Genomic DNA, 13,519 nt, shown 5'->3' on the forward strand with positions numbered 1-13,519 from the left:
GCTCTTTATTTACATCCCTTTAATCCCTGTGTCTTATTTCAGCATTACTTCGACCTTTCCACAAAACTGTGCTGAGCATATCCAACTGCAGGACCTACCTACACCGTCTCACACATGGAAAATTTATTGTATCAGAGGAACCATCAGCATTAGTGTTAACATATGGGGCATCTCCCAACAACCAATGGGATGCTGAAAACAAAGACCACCACATGGTGTGAAACAAAACTACAAAAATGAAAGTTGTAGCTTTAAGGCTTTTGTCTGATGAGAAGGACTAAAGAAACCAGCAGACCTAAGACCCACTACAACACAAAGCAAACTCCACATGATACTGAGTGTTTTTTTAAAAATATGAAGCCTGTTTAACTGAATACTACATTTCTATCAAGAAGAGAATTGAATTTCAAAAATGAAATGTGCAGAAACTAGTTTCCGGTGCTGTAGATGTTTGTTAAACATGTACTGTCAGGTATATGAATAAAATCACTCCAAACCCTTTAAAATGTCTGTGTAAGTCGAACTTAAGGAATATTTAAATAATAATCACATCTTTATGGCAATTTAACACAACTATTTCAGTCAACTTTCACAATGAGGATCAGTCAGGATGTTGGAAAACAAAAGCAAAAATATGAAATATGAGAAATGTAAGTTTTGACCCCACTACAATAAGACAATGACTCAACTGGTTTAAATGCTGAAATGCTGTTTATTGTGGGACATGAAGTGATATCAAAGAGCAGGTGTTGATGAGGCTGAAAGTTCCTCCCTCAGTGATCTGTATATCCTTTTCTCTTAAGATGAAATGTTACTTCACATCATGGTGGCTCAGTTTTCTGTGGGATGTTCAATCAGAGCTGGAGGCTTTTGCTACTAATTCTCTTTTCATTTCCATTGGACTATAGAAACAGATGCTCAGACACATTCTTATTATGACTAGAGAGCATATATGAGTTGGAACGGACAATGATGTACGGTCACACTGTATATGCTGTCCCTAAACACAATAATCAATCAAGTCATCTTAACAGCACAAGATATGGTGATCATTAAGTGAGGAAAACCTCTGCCTTCTGCTACTTCTGCTCCTCAATTTCATCCTCACTTCCTGTATCCTTCATCTTCGTGGGTCTTCACTTGCCAAAAATAAATGAGGCAGTGTCCCATCCTGTAAGCCCCTACTGCTTGTTGTCCTAAAAAACTGGCCTTTTTCTGGACATATTTACTAAGCTGCTATCCTCCTTGTTGTCGTCCTTGCTGGGCATATCTTTTGGCCATTTGAGCAATGGAGCAGAGCGGCCATCCACGTTGCTGTCATCATTCACGGCTGCCTGGTTCAGACCCTCGTCTTCTAGATCACAACATGAGACACACACCACATGACTTGAACTATTCAGACAGACACAGACACTACATCTCATTTTGTCATATTGTTACCTTGGTCTTCTGCAGCACTGTCTTGCACAGATGCTGCACTGATCACAGCCACAAAAGCAAAGAGCAGAAACACAAGTTGGAGCTTCATTTTCTGAAAGAAAACATCAAACCTTAAACATCAGATACTCTGAGTATTTAGTTACTGATTCTTCTGGATGTGTGTACAGAGAAATAAAGATATTGGACTCACCTTTAGTTTGCAGCTGTCGGTATCGATACTGTCGATGAGCTGATGCCTCAAACTGGAAGATCAGTCGTAGAGTAAGAGATTCTCTGACTTGCTGAATGACAAGTATCTGCACTTCTGACTGTATTTATGGAGTTTGGGCTGAACCCACAGGACAAAGATCAACCAATGAAAAGTTCCCACAAGTTCATTAGTCTGTGACAAACTAAGCTCCGAGGCATCTGATAGTGGGCATGTCCAATTATCATGAAGACACACTAAAGATCAACCAACCAAACATTTAAATTCAGTTATTCTAATATAATTGGCTTCTCGATAAAAGTGTTAATAGTCTGCTGACATTTTAAAAACTTTCATTCATTCATTCATTTATTTATTTATATAGAACTTTTCACAAGCAACATCAGGTTGACCAAAATGCTGTACAATGCATAACAGGCAGCTAAAAATACAACATCATAAATATATAAACAACCAAACTAGAGAGAATGATGTACTTTACAGCAGCGAGTCATGAGTCTAAAGTAGAAAAGTAGGTTTTAAGTTTGGATTTAAAAGATGGAAGTGTGGGCATCAATCCAATCGATGCTGGTAGTGAGTTCCAAAGTTTAGGGCCTGCAACTGCAAAAGCACAGTCTCTGCTTTGTTTAAGCCTCGACCTCAGAACAGAGAGCAAACCTAGACTTCCTGATCTAAGTGTTCTGGACAGCGTGTGAAGGTGTAAGGTGTCCCAGAGATATGCTGGGGCATGACCATGTAGGGCTTTAACAACGAAGAGTTCAATTGTCAACTCAATTCTTCGGTTAATGGGAAGCCAATGTAGGGTGGATAGGACGGGTGTAATATGGTCAAACTTGCACCTGCCAGCCAACAGCCTGGCAGCAGCATTTTGCACCAGCTGAAGGCGACCAATAGCACATTGGGTAATTCCAAAGTAAAGAGAGTTACAGTAGTTGAGACGAGAGGTAATGACTGCATGGATGATTATTTTGAAAGTTTTAGCTGATAGAATAGGCTTGACTTTTGCAAGGTGACATAGATGGTAAGAACATGGCTTAACAACAGAGCTGATCTGTTTGTCGAATTTAAGGTCTGAGTCAAACCATACGCCGAGATTTCTGGCACATGGAATGCAGTATGGGTTCAGGTCGCCCAGATCAAAATTGTTCAGATTGTAACAGACAGATGGCGGAGGAAGAGGGAGCAGCCATACAGGTGGAGATGGAGGGAGCAGTCATAGAGTATGAGGTATAGTAAGGAGCTGCAGAGGTGGGAGTGGAGGTGGAGGGAGCATTCACAGAGGTGGAGGAGACAGCTGAATATGTGGAGAGGGCAGCCTCAGAGGTAATGGTAGAGGGAGCAGCTTTAGACATGGAGGTACAGGAAGCAGCAGCAGAAGTGAAGGTGGAGGTGGAGGGAGCAGACATAGACAATGAGGTGTAGTGATGGTCTACAGAGGTGGAGAGAGCAACCGTATGGGGTGGTGGTGGAGGGAGTAGCTGTAGAGATGTAGGTGGAAGTAGCCACATTGTCAAACCTGATGTAATACTGGTTAAAGGTGTTGGCTCTATCCACATCACCATCCAAAGGCTGAGGGTTGTTCAGTTTGTAGCCAGTGATGGTCCTTACCCCTCTCCACACCTCCCTGGTATTATTGTTCTCCAGCTGTTTTTCCAACTTTTTCTTGTACTCCACCTTAGCTCGCCTCAGTGTCTTTTTGAGCTCCCATTGTACACTCCTCAGTTTCTCCTTATCCCTGTCCAGTAAAGCCCTTTTTTTCTGGTTCAGGAGGTCTTTAATGTCACTGGTGATCCATGGTTTATTGTTAGGATAGCACCGTACTGTACTGACTGGGTGTACTGTGTCTCTACAGAAATTAATGTAGTCAGTGATGATGTTGACTCTCCTGTCCAAGTCACTGTCCATTTCCTGCCCCTCCATCAGTACGTCCCAGTTTGTTCTCTCAAAACAGTCTTTCAATGAATCCCTTGTCTCTACTGACCATTTCCTGAAAGACCTGGTGGTAACAGGAAGCTTCTGCACACAAGGTCTATATGTAGGCTGAATATAGACCATGTTGTGATCAGATCTACCTAGTGGTGGAAGTGGTACAGCCCTGTAGGCTTCTTTGACTTTAGCATAGAACAGATCTAATGTCCTTTCTCCACGTGTTGTTACAGTCTACATACTGTACATAGTCAGTCAGGCAGCAGGACAGAGAGACGTGATTGAAATCCCCTGTAATTGCAATGAATGCCTCAGGGTGCTGGGTCTGTATCCTAGCAACGGCATCATGTATGACGTCACGCGCTGTTGCAGGTGCCGCCTTCGGTGGAATGTAAACAACAATGGCGACTATATATATAAACTCCCTTGGCACATAGTATGGGCGGAAACCAACTGAGACCAGTTCAGTGTCCGGACAGCAGACCTTCTCTTTCACAGTCACATTTCGGGGGTTACCCCATTTCTGATTAAAAAATAGGATACCTCCCCCACCTTTTGTCATTTGTTGTGTACCTGTGTCTCAATCTGTGTGTGTGTATCTGTAGTTAAATTTGTGTGTGTGTAGTCAGATTTGTGTGTGTGCTCTATACTCAGATTTGTAAATGTGAATAAAATCTGTAAATGTAAAAAAATACATATTTGTGATTTTGTAAGTCTACTGAATGAGACATACCCCTTACATTTCAGTCATAGCAGTGACCCCCTTAGCTGTGCAATGTGCCTGTGGGTCCCAGGATTTAAAGTGACTATTCTCAAATAATATGGGATGCTGAGCAGGTGGTATGTAGCAGGTTTTTAGAGGTTTATCACTGAACAGCTACTTGCTGTGGCCATAAACAACAGTATGTTAGTGGTCAGAGCCTCCTGAGAGGGAACCAAAACAGGAAGGTTGCTGACTACACAACAAAACACAAACATGTGGTGGAGCTGATAATTCTCTGTAGGCTCATCACTACAAGTCTCCTCTTTGACATGACTTTGTCTTCTGATAGAAAACTATCAATTATAGCTGCTGTAACTGTGCACGTGATGAATGCTGTACATATGTCCTGCTAAAACACTGAGGCCAAATGTCAGCATCCTTAATAGTTCATTCTCATGGAAATACAGAAGCTGCATTGTTCTTGTATTGTAGTGGACAATCACAGGAGTCAGTCCTGGTCGTACATGGACAGAGAAACATTTGGAATAAAAACATCTACGTCTGCTGCTTCTCTTAATAAGAAACATCAGCAAAACATTACCTTCTTCTTTTCAGGACATGCCTGAAGCTGAGAACAAAACTTAAACCTTTACCCAACATCTTGTCAGATGATGTTAGTTTTAGATCTGCAGCTCTGGTACTGGATGAGCCAGGAGCTATTTTGTCACACCTGAGCTACAGGGGAATTATTCAATTATATTAAACCTTTAATATCTCGTTACAAGGCTCCAGCGGATCCCCGTGACCCTGAACAGGAAAAGCGGGTATAGAAGATGGATGGATGGATGGATGGATATCTCGTTACATTCACTCCACAGCTGATTATTCTATCAGTGCTCCAGTCTTCCTCCATTCATGAAATATTTTCTCTTTCCATTTGCTGATATACAGCAGTAGATATTTCACCATGTTTTTCTCACATGTTCCAATATGGCACCATAATCTCCCTATGACCATTGTGTTGACTTGTTGTAGATTGTTAAAGCCTGGCTTTAACTTGGGCTGAGGTGTCCTCAGAAAGCAGAGTTAAATTTATTCTGGAGTTTGTGCTCAGTAAATTCAGGCAGTATTTGTGCTGGGAAAACAGCACATCACTCATCCAGTGAAATGTTTTACGACTCAGCTAACAATGCTCCAAGGGCTTACACAGAGTGTGTATGATCATGCTTTAAATATGTTTTCTCAATTAAACTTGTGTGTTTGCCCAACTGCTGCTGCACATTAACTATTTTATTGTCAGCTTTTATACTGAAAATAGTTTTGTATCCTGAAGCAGCTCAATTGATTCAAGTCATAAAGGAAACAACATTTCCTCAATCATACATCACACATCACAATCACAACAGACAAAGTGTATATGACAACATATTCTGAGTTCAGAGATCACTTAGCACCACATTGACTTGGGTTAAACCAGTGGTTCTCAAACTTTTCCTGCCATTCCCCACTTAAGGCCGAGCATAAAGTTTCAAGACCCACTTCACCCCAAAAAATGACAATGAAACTTATTTCAAACTTAAAATGTTCAAATTTATTCAAAATAACTTCTAAATAAATAATACAGACTTCAAAATAAATAAAATGAAAGTGCAATTGTGTAACTACTTCGAAGTCGAGTGGTTTATTGACAAGATTGGGGTGCGTTGTTTCTAAGTGTCTGTTTAATTTGTTGGGTCTCATGCAGTCTGCTGCCAACGGTTTAAGACACACAACACACATGGGTCTCTCCTCTGCCCCCACCAGCCCCACTGTGAATCCAAGACCCGGGTAGGCTTCATCGTATTTTCTTTTTGGCTGGCTTTTTGCTCGATTTACCTTACTGTCATCTGTCCACGTCCGTCGTGTTTTTGTCTGCTGGCGTGGAGTCTCTTTTGCTCTTTTAGCGGTCCGTGTATCAAATTTATCCATCGTTATGCCCACTAATCATTGCGTCGCTGCGTGAAGGTTTGCTTATTGTTCCGCTACAATTAAGTGCCGAAGTTAAACATCTATTTCCCACACCATAGTTCCTCTTCTTTCCCTCTATTTGTGTTTTTTAATGACACGTTTCTTTGTATGTGGTTGTTTTATTTTGCATGTATGGTGTTTGTCAGTAAAGAAAATTATGAATTAGGATATACACAAAATTAGACTAATTTACTCCCGTTCGCTGCGCCCCACAGTTTGAGAATCACTGGGTTAAACAATGGTATGAGAACTGATGATAAAAGAATTCATCAGCTTGTTGCAGGAGTGTAGGATGTGGTGGCATCGATCACAAACCAAGATATTTGTAGTGTTGCTCCTCTAAGGTTCAGCTCAGAGGGCATGTAGAACAGAAAGCTCACGTGTTGAGCTGATGGTGACTTCACAACAAGAGGATTTATTCTTCAACACATTCGAACATTAACTTGACTTCAGACACATTGACAAATAAACCAACCATAAAATATATTCATTTTCTCTTAATGTTTTTCCTTCGTTTCATGAACTGCACTAAGTTTGTGCTTAATCATTGTACCAATGTGCCTTTAACATAAACTGAATTAGTGTATTTATAATGTAGATTTTAAATGTGGTGTTTTAAACTTTCCCTCCTTAAACTCATTACCCATTAGCATTAGCAGGTTAGCATCCAACAATATGGGAATACATTAAAGCTAGTCATGCTAGACTGAGTTAGCATCGCCACACAAGTGGTCGAAGGCCACAGAAAAACACAACTTATATAGCAGTATTCCCTAAACAGATTAAATTGACCTGTGTCATTACTCATTACTCAACAATGGGACTATCTCATTAGTGACATATTCAAACTTTAATATCTCATGTTACATTCACTCCACAGCTGATTATTCTATCAGTGCTCCAGTCTTCCTCCATTCATGAAATATTTTCTCTTTCCATTTGCTGATATACAGCAGTAGATATTTCACCATGTTTTTCTCACATGTTCCAATATGGCACCATAATCTCCCTATGACCATTGTGTTGACTTGTTGTAGATTGTTAAAGCCTGGCTTTAACTTGGGCTGAGGTGTCCTCAGAAAGCAGAGTTAAATTTATTCTGGAGTTTGTGCTCAGTAAATTCAGGCAGTATTTGTGCTGGGAAAACAGCACATCACTCATCCAGTGAAATGTTTTACGACTCAGCTAACAATGCTCCAAGGGCTTACACACAGTGTGTATCATCATGCTTTAAATATGTTTTCTCAATTAAACTTGTGTGTTTGCCCAACTGCTGCTGCACATTAACTATTTTATTGTCAGCTTTCATACTGAAATGAGTTTTGTATCCTGAGGCACCTCAATTGATTTAAATCATAAAGGAAACAACATTTCCTCAATCATACATCACACATCCTAATCACAACAGACAAAGTGTATATGACAACATATTCTGAGTTCAGACATCACTTAGCACCACATTGACTTGGGTTAAACAATGGTATGAACTGATGATAAAAGAATTCATCAGCTTGTTGCAGGAGTGTAGGATGTGGTAGCATCGATCACAAACCAAGATATTTGTAGTGTTGCTCCTCTAAGGTTCAGCTCAGAGGGCATGTAGAACAGAAAGCTCACGTGTTGAGCTGATGGAGACTTCACAACAAGAGGATTTATTCTTCAACACATTCAAACATCAACTTGACTTCAGACACATTGACAAATAAACCAACCATAAAATATATTCATTTTCATCCAACACACACTCATTACTCAACCATGGGACTATCTCATTAGTGACATATTCAAACCATCAAAGTCTGTAATGTCCACTTGATTTTTAACTGTTTACTAACCTGTGACAAAGAACAGAGAAAACACGTGTTGAGCTGATGGTTACGTCACAAGATTTATTCTTCCTCTGGAGTGTTTGTTCTACTCTCTCCGCTGCGCGATGAGCGCCCTCTAGTGGTCGGTCTGTGGAACGGGCCTCAACCCATTCGACCTGCAATGGAACCAGATGAATGAATAACATGAAAAGAGAATAAGGGATTAAGAAAAACAAATAAATAATTTCCTCTGTGTTCTCTGTATTGATCAATGAACAAAATATTGAAAATGAGGATAATCTGAATTAGAGCTGTTTGTGGTATTTATATTTGTTAAATGAACTTACAGTACTAACATCACATCCAGAGTTATTGTTTGCTGGAGTTATTGTTTGCAGCCACAGTGGGAGACAATGTTTTAGGTGGGGCTGTGCCAAATTTACTTAGTTCAGTCACCATCCCAGTACAATTAAAGAACAACTGCAGGCCAATAACATAACTCATGGTCTTGGAAATGTTCAACAGTTCTTTAATTTCAACATTAAAATGTATGGCCATTAAACAATATATCAACTGATATAATAAATACTTTATATATATATATATATATATATATATATATATATATATACACACACACACTAATACACACTCTCGGGTATCAGCGTCCACCATTGTCAATCACTGTCACCGCTCAGCTACTGATCGACGCTGCTCTGGGCGGTAAAATCGTCGCCGTTTATGCGTCAAATTAGCCGACGCTGATTGGCTGAATTTCTGTTGTTGTGTGAATATCTGAGAGCGTTGATTGGCTGAATTGAACTTTTGTCTTTTGTAAAAATATGATTAGTCAATTATTGAAAACATAATTGAGCAATTAACTGAGTAGTTGTTTGGCATTAAACTTAAACTTTCCTAATAAATCCTAAATTTCCTAAATAGATCCTAATAAAAAATAAAGTAAATGTCAGACTGCCACAACAATGATGATCAAAAGTAAGATACTGGTTATAACGTATGTTTTTTTTTTGTTTGTTTGTTTAGTTTTTGTCTTTACGTTATTCAGCTCAGTCTGATTTTGCCGGTTATAGAAAAATGTCTTGAACATCCCGTCCAGACCCAAAGTTAAGAAACTTCACGTCCCTCAACAACAGGCTGTATTGATGAAATACTGGAAGGTCACCATCATCCTGCGACAGCTGAAGGCTTCCCTTTCCCTCCCATTAATCAGGAATATGGTCACAGATCAACACCTCAGAAAGTCACTCAAATTTCATAAGACTTTGTGCCTCTGACCTGTGACCACAAGAGGGAGACTCTCCTCTGGTAGTGAGTCAGGACTCTCCACAAACCAACACACACACAAACACACAGACCATTTCTTCCTTCTTACACAGCTGAATCTGATTCCACCACTCGATATGTGACTAATACACTTACAGAGAAACATCAGTAGAATCTCTGGATGACAACTTAATCTTACTCATTTTAATGAGGTTTATATATTGAATATGTTGCGTGATGACTCATAACAATTTTGATGTAATTAGACAGAGATATAATATAATTCTTAACATTTGGGGAGACTGTTATAAAAAGACCTTTACATATGTGTTTCATTAACTGTTAGTGTGTGTTTCTGATTATTACTAATGTAACAGTCATAAAATCACTGGTTAGAATTTCAAAATAAAATGTAATATTACACTTTGCTTTTTATTATTATCACAGTTTTATTGGTTATATTGATAAAACCTTGTTTATTTTGGTCTTTTGTTGTTTCTATTTTTATTGAGCCTCTTGTGTCGAAGCCTTTGCTGCTGTAACATGAATTTCCCTGATGTGGGACTAATAAAGGTTCATCTGATCTTTATCTCCAGTTGTCAAAGGCTTTTATTTGACCCCACTACAATAAGACAATGACTCAACTGGTTTAAATGCTGAAATGCTGTTTATTGTGGGACATGAAGTGATATCAAAGAGCAGGTGTTGATGAGGCTGAAAGTTCCTCCCTCAGTGATCTGTATATCCTTTTCTCTTAAGATGAAATGTTACTTCACATCATGGTGGCTCAGTTTTCTGTGGGATGTTCAATCAGAGCTGGAGGCTTTTGCTACTAATTCTCTTTTCATTTCCATTGGACTATAGAAACAGATGCTCAGACACATTCTTATTATGACTAGAGAGCATATATGAGTTGGAACGGACAATGATGTACGGTCACACTGTATATGCTGTCCCTAAACACAATAATCAATCAAGTCATCTTAACAGCACAAGATATGGTGATCATTAAGTGAGGAAAACCTCTGCCTTCTGCTACTTCTGCTCCTCAATTTCATCCTCACGTCCTGTATCCTTCATCTTCGTGGGTCTTCACTTGCCAAAAATTAATGAGGCAGTGTCCTATCCTGTAAGCCCCTACTGCTTGTTGTCCTTAAAAACTGGCCTTTTTCCTTGGTGGGAATATATATGACCATTTGGACATTCGAATAGTGCGGCTATCCACGTTGCTGTTGTCATTCATGGCTGCCTGGTTCAGACCCTCATCTTCTAGATCACAACATGAGACACACACCACATGACTTGAACTATTCAGACAGACACAGACACTACATCTCATTTTGTCATATTGTTACCTTGGTCTTCTGCAGCACTGTCTTGCACAGATGCTGCACTGATCACAGCCACAAAAGCAAAGAGCAGAAACACAAGTTGGAGCTTCATTTTCTGAAAGAAAACATCAAACCTTAAACATCAGATACTCTGAGTATTTAGTTACTGATTCTTCTGGATGTGTGTACAGAGAAATAAAGATATTTAACTTGGGCTGAGGTGTCCTCAGAAAGCAGAGTTAAATTTATTCTGGAGTTTGTGCTCAGTAAATTCAGGCAGTATTTGTGCTGGGAAAACAGCACATCACTCATCCAGTGAAATGTTTTACGACTCAGCTAACAATGCTCCAAGGGCTTACACACAGTGTGTATCATCATGCTTTAAATATGTTTTCTCAAACTTGTGTGTTTGCCCAACTGCTGCTGCACATTAACTATTTTATTGTCAGCTTTTATACTGAAATGAGTTTTGTATCCTGAAGCAGCTCAATTGATTTAAATCATAAAGGAAACAACAACATTTCCTCAATCATACATCACACATCATAATCACAACAGACAAAGTGTATATGACAACATATTCTGAGTTCAGAGATCACTTAGCACCACATTGACTTGGGTTAAACAATGGTATGAACTGATGATAAAAGAATTCATCAGCTTGTTGCAGGAGTGTAGGATGTGGTAGCATCGATCACAAACCAAGATATTTGTAGTGTTGCTCCTCTAAGGTTCAGCTCAGAGGGCATGATCGCATGGCACTGCAAAGAGTAGTGAAATCTGCTCAAAGGATTATTGGCTCCCAACTCCCCTCCATCCACGACACATATCATAAACACTGTACAAACAAAGCCAAATCCATTGTCAAGGACGCCACCCACCCAAATGATGGTCTTTTCAGCCTACTCCCATCTGGCAGGCGATACAGGAGCCTGCGCTCCCGCACCAGCAGGCTCAGGTACAGCTTCTTTCCAGAGGCTGTAGCACTGCTGAACAAAACTTCACCTCCTGTCTAGCATTTGCACTTTAAGCTATTTCTAGTAACCTGTTTACTTTTTTTTGCACTGTTACATGTTTACATTGACGGTATTGCACTGTTATCAGTTTACATTACTCCTACACTGTTTCACCCAGGACTTGCACTGCTAACACCCCATACTATACATTATATTTATATACATATATAGATATATTATTTTTTTATATTCCATAGCCTGCCCACATACCCGGGCAATATATTGTACATATATATTAGTTACATGGAAAACCTGTATTTATTTATCTATTCACTGTACATTATTCATCTCTACTGTCTACACAACCATACCCTACCTGCACTTGGTACTTAATGCTTCTTTGCACTTCTGGTTGGATGTCCACTGCATTTCATTGGCTCTGTACCTGTACTCTGCTAAATGACAATAAAGTTGAATCTAATCTAATCTAATCTAATCTAATGTAGAACAGAAAGCTCACGTGTTGAGCTGATGGTGACTTCACAACAAGAGGATTTATTCTTCAACACATTCAAACATCAACTTGACTTCAGACACATTGACAAATAAACCAACCATAAAATATATTCATTTTCATCCAACACACACTCATTACTCAACCATGGGACTATCTCATTAGTGACATATTCAAACCATCAAAGTCTGTAATGTCCACTTGATTTTTAACTGTTTACTAACCTGTGACAAAGAACAGAGAAAACACGTGTTGAGCTGATGGTTACGTCACAAGATTTATTCTTCCTCTGGAGTGTTTGTTCTACTCTCTCCGCTGCGCGATGAGCGCCCTCTAGTGGTCGGTCTGTGGAACGGGCCTCAACCCATTCGACCTGCAATGGAACCAGATGAATGAATAACATGAAAAGAGAATAAGGGATTAAGAAAAACAAATAAATAATTTCCTCTGTGTTCTCTGTATTGATCAATGAACAAAATATTGAAAATGAGGATAATCTGAATTAGAGCTGTTTGTGGTATTTATATTTGTTAAATGAACTTACAGTACTAACATCACATCCAGAGTTATTGTTTGCTGGAGTTATTGTTTGCAGCCACAGTGGGAGACAATGTTTTAGGTGGGGCTGTGCCAAATTTACTTAGTTCAGTCACCATCCCAGTACAATTAAAGAACAACTGCAGGCCAATAACATAACTCATGGTCTTGGAAATGTTCAACAGTTCTTTAATTTCAACATTAAAATGTATGGCCATTAAACAATATATCAACTGATATAATAAATACTTCATATATATATATATATATATATATATATATATATATATATATATATATATATATATATATATATAAAATATAAATACTTAATGACACAGGTCCATTTAATCTGTTTAGGAAATACTGCTATATAAGTTGTGTTTTTCTGTGGCCTTCGACCACTTGGGTGGCGATGCTAACTCAGTCTAGCATGACTAGCTTTAATGTATTCCCATATGCTCTTGTACATTCGTGTTTCTTAAGTTTTTCAGATACATTTTTAACGTCCCTAATTCCTGTCACAGTCCATGCTGTGTCTGTTCCTCCCGTTTTAGAAAGTAAGCAAAGGAAGCAAAACACGGAGTTAGCTAGCCAAGCCCTTCTGCTGTACCAATTACGACTGAAACCTCTCACTAAGGTTTTACCTTTTTCGCTTGTTGTTTGATTACGATGTCACGTTCACGTGGGCCAAACTCTTTAACCTGTAATTTCTCCACCAAAGTTCTTCTTTCAAATTGATTCTGAAGAACAGATTTTACTGAATTAGGAGAAAGCTGAAGTTGCGACTCTCGGGTATCAGCGT

At 39.1% G+C, this 13,519-nt stretch overlaps 2 long non-coding RNA genes across 2 annotated transcripts; both read right to left on the reverse strand.

Annotated features, from left to right (window-relative positions):
- Positions 1 to 692: 692 nt before the first annotated feature.
- On the reverse strand, positions 693 to 1,772 carry LOC113125344 (uncharacterized). Its single transcript, XR_003295143.1, has 3 exons — positions 1,631 to 1,772; positions 1,441 to 1,531; positions 693 to 1,354 (listed from the first exon to the last, which is right to left on the reverse strand). It is a non-coding gene; the product is annotated as an uncharacterized LOC113125344 (long non-coding RNA).
- An 8,252-nt stretch (positions 1,773 to 10,024) lies between these two features.
- Positions 10,025 to 12,481, reverse strand: LOC113125348 (uncharacterized). The gene is made up of 3 exons (XR_003295148.1): positions 12,402 to 12,481; positions 10,732 to 10,822; positions 10,025 to 10,645 (listed from the first exon to the last, which is right to left on the reverse strand). It is a non-coding gene; the product is annotated as an uncharacterized LOC113125348 (long non-coding RNA).
- Positions 12,482 to 13,519: the final 1,038 nt, after the last annotated feature.

The sequence above is a fragment of the Mastacembelus armatus genome, chromosome 18, assembly GCF_900324485.2.
Source record: "Mastacembelus armatus chromosome 18, fMasArm1.2, whole genome shotgun sequence".
In the NCBI taxonomy this organism is placed as follows: Eukaryota; Metazoa; Chordata; class Actinopteri; order Synbranchiformes; family Mastacembelidae; genus Mastacembelus; species Mastacembelus armatus.